General features: G+C 42.1%; 1 protein-coding gene across 2 annotated transcripts in view; it reads left to right on the forward strand.

The window, feature by feature from the left end:
- The first annotated feature begins 7,389 nt into the window (after positions 1 to 7,389).
- Rpap1 (RNA polymerase II associated protein 1) overlaps positions 7,390 to 9,268 on the forward strand; it is a 23,909-nt gene continuing 22,030 nt past the window's right edge. For both annotated transcript variants that reach the window (XM_010624731.2, XM_010624730.1), the window contains exon 1: positions 7,390 to 7,433. The gene's annotated coding sequence lies outside the window, so the exon portion shown is untranslated. The remainder of the gene's footprint in view (positions 7,434 to 9,268) is intronic.

Below are 9,268 nucleotides of genomic sequence, written 5' to 3' on the forward strand. Positions count from 1 at the left end.
AACTCAACGGGAGTTTGGAGTAGGCAAGGCCAACAGATGGCCCAGCCACCTTCTCTCCAGTGAGTTAATGGGTACAAATGTGGAGACAAAAGCCCCTGGTAGGGGGCTTTCTTCTGTGGCAAAATGATGCCTGTATCACTCTAAGGTTCCTAGCTACATCTATCCAAGTTTTGTAAAGTTGCACCAGGGGCACCTTGCAGACTTCAGTTCTCTTTATGCATAAGACTCCACCTTAAGGAGCAGAGGGCTAGTTGTCTCTCTGTCTCTCTGTCTCTCTGTCTCTCTCTCTCTCTGTTCCAAGAGAGACAGACAGGAAATCTATTGGATCTTGTCACCATGTGGATTTTGCTGACTTCACCACTAAACTGCATCCTTGAGGAATGGGACAGGTTTGATCCAGACAGTTTAAAGGAAGAACAGGGCCGGGGATTTAGCTCAGTGGTGATGCTGCCTGCCTTGCAAGCGCAAGATCCTGAGTTCAATCCCCGGTACCAAAAAATAAAATAAAATAAATCAAGTACAGCTTATCCACTATTGTGATATAGTCTGGGTTTAATATGAACTGGGGAGTGGCAAAAATGGGCACAGGATGGCACTCTGAACTATGAGACTATTGTTCAGTTACAGTGTTTCTGCTTGGAATATGACAGGTAGAATGAAATGTTTTATGTTTGGGCTTTTATAACTCTTTATCAAAGGAAAGGTTCAAGGGCTATGGTACTTGCCAGGGATTTAGCTCAGTGGTACCACATCTTCCTTGCAAGAGCAAGGTACTGAGTTCAATCCTCAGCACCAAAATAAAAAAGAACTATGGTACTTAGTATAGACTACAAGGAATACAAAGATATCCTGGATGACCCTGTTCTGAGACCCTCACTCGTCTCCCAGAGGGATACCAGTCTTGCTGATTTAGGGAAGATAACCAATCCTCCAGACCAGTAAATCAGGCCCATCCCCTCCACTAGAGCCTAGTGCCCCAGAGGAACCCAGTGTTCCTCAGCTCCCCTGGCAGCCTCCTCAGCTGCCCTATATCCCACTGTACATACACAGACAGCTTTAAGATCCCCCACATCAAACCCAAAGTGGTGCTTCTGATTACTCTAATTCACAGTTTATCTTTCCCCTAAGAGGAGTCCAAAGGATGGAAGGAAATACTTAAGTATGTGTTCCTTTTTCAGTTGTAGATGTCCAACTGTGCAAGGATTAATCCAATGGTCAGAAGACCCTAGTAAGCTTGCAGAAGGGTTTCAAGCTTGGAGGGAGGGAACACCAAAAGACCAGTTAAAGCCAAAATGGAAAGGCCCCTTTTCAGTGATCCTTGCAACACCCGCTGCAGTAAAGGTGGCAGATAGATAATTAGATTCATCTTTCTAGATTAAAGCTAGTCCCACCTGGACTGTCTAAAGAATGAGCTCACCCAAAAGAAAAAACTACGCCTGTGAACCTCTGAAAGACTTGAAATTTCTCTTCATAAAGCAAACCTCCAGTGCTGCTAAAGATAAGTAAACAAGACCTTGCTAAGGCCAAGGCTTTTAGATTTTTTTTTCTTAGACTCTTGATAATTTATCTGATATACCTCTAACATACATCTTCTCTACAGACAGCATGGAACTCTGACTTGCTCCTCACATCTGGGATAATAGTAGTTTCTTTCTCCTGTCAATCAGACAGGTCTGGGGTCACTAATTCTTTTCTCATTATTTTCTGACAGGGTTTTCTTCACAGCATCCCAAGGTACTTGGAAATCACAGAATCCCAGTAGGTCTACAGCTCCTTCCAGCTTGAAGAAGCTATAGAAGATAGAGACCTGTACTCCCTCAGCACCCCATAAGGATTTATGGGGATTTGTGTCTCTCGGGAGGAAATGTTATAAGAGGTAGGGTGCAGATAAGCTGTCTGGGGAAATGAATGCAACCTGTCAATCACAATCCCCAGGGCAATGCAAGGACACCCCATCCCCCCACCCCCAAAATGTAGGACTTCTTGCCAGCTCCATGAAGATGTGGATGGCATAGAAGAGCAGCCATCATGAAAAGCCACTATTCCTGTATGAATCTATACAGTAGCCTGCACCACATGCAAAATTTCTCAGATATGGCATGTACTTTTAACCCTCTTTTTTCTTTGTTCAACTCAAGTTTGCACCGTAGATTTGGTTTTTCCCATAGCCTTTACCCTGCATTTTTCAAATAAACTTTTTGGCACCATTGGCTTGGCTTATCCATCCAATTCTTTGTTTGAGCAAAAAGGATCTGGAATACTTTTGATTGGCAAGCCATTTCTAAAGAAACTACCCTGTAACAAAACTGCTCAAGAATGCTGAGGATCCAGAGAAAACAAAGACAATCCTAGAAATAAAAACCATTGCCCCAAGTAGTAGGACACCCATATACTAACTTCCAGAGTTCTCAGGAGCCAACTGCCTCAGCCTGGTCAGATTCAAGGATCCCCTTCCCTCCATAGGAAGGGAACCAAAGTGAGCTGGAGACAACAACTTAATGTCACATGGCATCCTAAGGGGCTCCTAAAACAGGAAAAGGAACATTAGGGCAAAACTCAGGAAATTGGAATAAAGTATAGACTTTAGTTGGTAATAATATATCAATATGGGTTCATTAACTTTAATAAATGTGCCATATTAATAACCACTTACCAGTCCAATTACGTAAATACAGAATAACCAAAACTTGCATATCTTTTGTTAATTTTTATAACAGGATGGGCTGGGGATTTAGCTCAGTGGTTCCACCACCTGCCTTGCAAGCACAAAGTTCCAAGTTCGATCCCTTGAACAAATTTTATCAAATTTATTCAGTAATTATTCTGTGTATGGTATATCTTTTTTTTTTCTTTTCTTTTCTTTTTGGTACTGGGGATCAAACTCAGGATCTTGCATTTGCATGGCAGGCGGGAGAACCACTGAGCTAAATCTCTGGCCCTGTGTAAGGTATATTTTAATACATTCCAATACACAATGCAACCTTAGTCTTTCTTTGAACAATATACTTTACACTGTCATGTTGGCCTTTTTTTTTCTATTGATGGTATGATTTCAATAAAATGTCTACCCACTAAATGTAATTGGTGAAGATGTCAATAATGAATGTCCTGATTTTCATTTTGTTATCCTGTATTTTTAATTACTTGGTCTATTAGACCTCATCTAAACTGTAAATGACTTTTTTGTTTGGTTGGTTTTTGAGACAGTCTTGCTAGGTAGTTCAAACTGAACTTGAACTCTCTGTTGTCCAGGCTGGCCTTAAACTATTAGTGATCCTCCTGCCTCAGCTTCTCAAGTGCTGGGATTACAGGTATGTGTCACCATGCCCAGCATGTAATGACTTTTTAAACTCCCTTGTTCCCTTTGTTTTGGCACCAGGGATCAAACTTGGGTCCTTGCGCTTGCGAAGCAGGAGGTGGAACCATTGAGCTAAATCCCTGCCCTGTTCCCTTTGTTTTGAATAGATAGCAAATTAGTTCTGTATTGTTTGGTCCAGAAGGTACATAAATATTTTATTTATTTTTTATAGAAAATATATATTGGTAGGGCCAGGGATTTAGTTCAGTGGCACCACACCTGCCTCACATGTACAAGGTCCTGAGTTTGATCCCCAGTACCAAAAAGGAAGAAAAAAAACATATTATACATGTACATTTTAGGCATACATAATGATAACACTCATCAAAGGAAATTTGTACCTGCACATGGTACATCCCACCTCTCTTCCCAGTCCCCTCTCCCTGCAGGGCCCCTCCCCTCACTATGTACAAAAGCTTTGTTTCCATTTTTTCCATTTTCTCCTTTTTTTTCTTGTCCCTTCCTTCCTTTTTCCCTCCTCCCTCCCTTGTTCCCCTTCCCATTTGAACATTTTCTTCCCATTTCCCAATATCTATTATACATATTAGTCCTTATTTTCACTTTCAGTTTTTTGTTTTTTGTTTTTGGCACCAGGGATCGAACTCTGGTCCTTGTGCTTGCAAGGCAGGCGGTGGAACCACTGAGCTAAATCCCCGTCCTCTCCACTTTCAGTTTCTCATAAATATTTTATTTTATTTATTTATTTTTATTTTGGGTTTTTTTGTTTGTTTGTTTGTTTGTTTGTTTGTTTTGAGACAGTGTCTCACTATGGAGTTGAGGCTGACCTGGAACTCACTATGTAGCCCAGGCTGGTCTGGAACTCACAGCGATCCTTCTGCCTCAGTCTCCCAAGTGCAGGGATTATAGACATGCACCACCACTCCTGGCATAAATATTTTATAATAATATTTTTTCAGCTCTTGTTAGATGTTGGTCAATTTTGTCAACACCATCCATAGAATTATTATAATCATGGACCACTATTGGAATATTTTAGTTTTGTTTCTTCTTTCAAGTTCTATTTCTGCATTATGAATAGTTGAAAATAAGGAGATATCTTGTCTTTTCATTTCAGACTTTTCTTCTCTGATATGCTAACATTTCTCCCTTTTCAGCTTTTTCTTTTGCAGATGTTTTGGCACTTCCTTCCTATTCATTCTCCATGTCCCAAATGTGTCTGTTTGGCATTGTAAAAGAATAGCACTGCGTTCTGGAGAAGTATAAACATAGGTAATAGCCAGGCGTGGTGGCTCATACCTGTAATCTCAGCACTTGGGAGGCTGAGGCAGGAGGATCTCTGTGAGTACGAGACCAGCCTGGGCTACATAGAGAGTTCCAGGTCAGTCTCAACTACATAGTGAGACCCTGTCTCAAAAAAACAAAAACATAGATAATGTACTTATAATAAGAATTTTTATAGATTGTAGCACCAAATTATAGGTTCACAAATAAACACAAATCAAAGAAAATCAGAACTTATTAGATTTCACTAGAAACAAACATCAAAGGCATTGAAACAACATTCAATTAAAGTGTGCGAAAAACAGTCAATATAAAACAGATCAAAATAAACAAATAAACAAATAAAACAGATGTGCAAGTGTATTTTGTGCAAACAAGAATTGACTGGTTGAAATGACACCTGCCCTAGTGACACTTGGCAGTCAGTACGTAAAAAAATGTGCAACCTGAGTGACACTCAGGATAAACTAATAAATGGTTAATATGGAAATTGAGGAAAATGAAAATTATTACTTTTTTTGATGAGCCAGGTTTTTTTTGGCACCAGGGATTGAACTCGGGTCCTTTCACTTGCAAGGCAGGTGGCGGAACCACTGAGCTAAATCCCTGGCCCCTAAAATTATTACTTTTTAAAAAAACATGGTTTAACTATGTGGCCCAGGCTGGCCTCAAACTGTCATGGCATTCCTCCTGCCTCAGCCTCCCAAGTGCTTGGATTACAGATGTGCACCACCCCTAGCTCTCTTACCTTGTGTCTATATGGTAATGTGCGTGTATGGTAATGGGGTTTGAGCCTAAGGAGTCTTCAAATATACTCCAATCCCTTTTTATTTTCTTGAGACAGGTTCTCATGAAATTATTCAGGCTGGATTCACACTTGTGATCCTCCTGCTTCAGCCTCTATAGTAACTAATTAGAGAAAGGTATGTACCACCACACCCAGAGCTTCTTTGCAAGTTTTATGTCAATCTTAAACTGCTTTAAAATACATTTTCTTTTCCTTTTTTTTTTGTACTGGGGATCAAACTCAGGTACTTGCACTTGTGAGGCAGTTGGCAGAACCACTGAGCTAAATCTCCAGCCCATAAATTTTATTTTCAAAAAACCCATTCCTACCCAGTAAAATTTTAGAAACTCCTAAATAGGATCGGAGATTTAGCTCAGTGGTTCTGCTGCCTGCCTCACAAGTGCAAGGTCCACTTCAATCCCTGGTACCAAAAAAAAACAAAACAAAACAAAAAAACAAACCAAAAACAAACAAAAATAACTCATAAATACACAAAACTTAGTTTATATCTCATTTTCTCCAAGGGTCTCTGTCTTAGGTACTTTTCTTGTTGCTGAGACAAAATACCTGACATTCATAGTTAAGGGAGGAGTTAAGGTAGAGTTTTCCATAGTTTATATTTGGTTAATTGTGTTCTTGTGTCAATACATTTTTACTCTACCAATATTTTCTGTAGGTTGGTGGATCCAGGTTCTTGACTAGACTCAGGTTAAAAAAAATTTTTTTTTAAGACAGTGTCTCACTATGTGGTTCAGGTGAGTCTTGAACTATGTAGCCCAGACTGGCTTTGAACTCAAAGCAATTTTTCTGCCAGAGCATTCTGAGCGCTAGGATTACAGATGTGTGCCACCATGCCAGGCTCAGGTTCAATTCTTTTTTTTTTTCCTGGTACCAGGGATTGAACTCAGGACCTCTCACTTCATGTGTGGTGGGGTTCTCACTATGTAGTTCAGGCTATTCTCAAACTTGTGATCCTCCTGTCTCAGCCTCTTGAGTGCTAGGATTACAGTCCTGCCCCATTACTTCTTGGCAGAAGTGCAAATTCCTGGGCCCTATTAGAGACTTACTAAATCAGAAACTCAGGGTGAGGCCCAGCAATGTGGGTTTTTTGTTTGTTTTGTTCTGGTACAGGGAATTGAACTCAGGGCCTTGCACTCGCCAGGCAGGCACTGAATCGCTGAGCTACATCCCTGGCCCTCCAGCAATGGGTTTTAACAAGACTTCTGGTGATTCTGTCAAAGTTTGAGCACTACTAACACTGGTTGCCCCTAAAATGGCCTCAATCAGCCATTATTTACTGAGGTCTTACTGTGTGTATGGCGATATGCTCAGTGCTGAGCATTATGGCAGCAAACAGGTCCTGGGCCCACAAGGAACTCAGTTTACTTAAGGAAAAGGTCATAGGCTGGTGAAAAGCTAACGTGACAGTAGCACTATGCCACACAGGAATAAGAGCCAGGTGAATCCAAGTTCAGAGAGAACATCTGGTTGGCAAAGGTTTTAGAGGTGTCTCCAGCTAGTCCTTAAAGGAGATAAAGACTTTTTCCTTGTGGGAAGGAAGAGGGAGGAGACTGGCATGAGTAAAGGTAGATAGGGAAGGGGCCAACTCGCTGACAAGGCTGCTTTCTTCTCTCTTCTTACCGTCGCCACTCCCGTAGTACTCTCTAGCAGTCCTGCTGTCTTGGGACTTTTTCACGGTTGTCTTCTTGTTCGTGCACTAACACACTGTGGAGGTCACCTTGTAGTGGGAACCAGGGCTGGAATACAGATGTGGTTTTGTGGGCTGGTGAGGGCAACAGGACGTCTGAGGAATCTTTAGCTTCTGCCATAAATGTGCTACAGATGTGCTCTGAGGGTCGGTAGAGCTATCGCAGAGGAAAATACTGTACTGAAAACAACGCAGCTTCCAGCTCAGAAGGCCGAGACACTCACTGATCTGCAAAACCTGGACTCCCAGCCCAGTCCGCAGCGGTGGGTGGTGCTGCGCGGCGGAAGCGGAAATCTGGGCGGAAGCTCGGTCTTGCGGGCCAAGATGGCGGCGCCCAGGTAGTACCTAGCAGATAGGTTACTGGGTTTGAGGGATGAACTTCAGGTGACTCGGGCAGGGCACTCGGGGACGGGGGTGTTTAACTCCTTTGCTGTAACGTTTCTGAGGGTCTTTCGTGCATACAGAATGGCTGTGGCGCCTTCCAGCGCGTAGATCTCGCCTTTGGCGCTTCATCGGCCAGCGACAAACACTGTGAGATTGGGTGATTGCTGGTGGCTGACACAGTGGTCCAGGACTCTACTAGAGCCCTACGAACAGTCACAGGAGCCAACTTGGGGTGGCTGAATCTGACTCCTAAGGGATAGGCTGCAAAGAGGAAATCCGAGAAGATACTGGTTCGGTGTTAGCGTTACGTTGCCCGAGGGTTATTCAATAGGAACCGTCCCTACTGAGCTTCAAGATGTTATCGCTGCCAGCACAAATTGGTTCTGGGCAAATCTACCTTGTGGCTTTACCTAGGACTGAAGTCATTGCTATCCTTTACTGAGGCATAGTCACTATGGTAGGCGCTGTGGGTGCACAATCATTCAAGTCCACAAAAGTCTTGTTCTATAAGACTTGTTATTCACGTTTTACACTTTTGGAAACTGGACTTGGGCTAACTTACATGACTTGCCCAGTTTGTACAGCTTGTAAATAGTGGAGCTGGTATTTAATTTCTAGTATCTTGATTCCAAAGCTCATGCTTATAACCACCCAGACTCTCTTTGTAATGTGAATTATGGCCCACCTCAATATTTAGCCCTGTTTTGTTTTGTTTTTGTTTTTTTTTTTTTGTACCAGGGATCGAACTTGGGCCCTTGCGTTTGCCAGGCAGGTGGTGGAACCACTGAGCCAAATCCCCCAGTCTGCCCTGTTTTTAACCTTGAGAAAATTTTCCCACCTCTGAAATGCTGCAGCACTAATTTTCTGTATGATTCTTTGGTCACTGGTCCTGCATTTTTAATGCGTATGTGTGTTTACCATATCCCTCCACCCAGAATTGGGTGCATCATTTGAACAAAGAAAGACTTCTGTAATCAGAAGCTACAAATATTTGGATTTTCTTGGCTTATGGGGGTAGAGAGAATTAACTAGAAAAGTATTAATAGTCAATATTTTGGCTTGATCTATCTCCCCAGGCATTGAGCCCAGAAGCTGGATTTTACCTTCATTTCTTTGTATTTGTAAGCCTCTTTTACACCACTCTGCCCAGAGTAAACTTCCAAAAACTATGTTTGGTGCTGTTCTGAACTCAGGACCTTATGCTTGCAAGGCAGGCATAGTGCCACTGAGCTAAATCCCTACCTTTGGTGCAGTTCTTAAAGCCACACCCTCCTGTGGTGATTATGACATTTCTGCACCTGTTAGCCCATGTGTTTTCGATACTGGCCCAATTACTAGATCTCAGCCTGGCCAAGTATGGTGTTGCAGGCCTATAATCCTAGCACTTAAGAGGCTGAGGCAGGAGGTTCCCTGTGAGTTCAAGGCCAGCCTGAAAATGACACCTTGTGTCCAAAATAAATAAATAAATAAATAAAAATCTGATCCTGCATAGACCTAGATTAAGAAAAATAGTAAGGAAATGTGTTGCTCAGTACTTTTATTATTCCTGCTAGCCTGCCTTGTCTTCCTGTGTCTTGCCCTCCTGAAGGGAGGCTGCTAACTTCACTGAGCTTTCCCAAGTACCATGTTTATTCCCTGCATTTATACTTTTGCTCAACTTTCCTTCAGGTTGGATCCTGGCTTATTTTTTAAGATCTAGTTTGGTGGTTTTTAGTGAGGGTTGATTTTTTTCCTGAGGGAATGTTGAGCAGTGTCTGGAAACTTTTTTTTTTTTTTTTTTTTTTTTTTT

This window comes from Fukomys damarensis, unplaced genomic scaffold (assembly GCF_012274545.1).
Source record: "Fukomys damarensis isolate Sample0158 unplaced genomic scaffold, DMR_v1.0_HiC HiC_scaffold_17, whole genome shotgun sequence".
In the NCBI taxonomy this organism is placed as follows: Eukaryota; Metazoa; Chordata; class Mammalia; order Rodentia; family Bathyergidae; genus Fukomys; species Fukomys damarensis.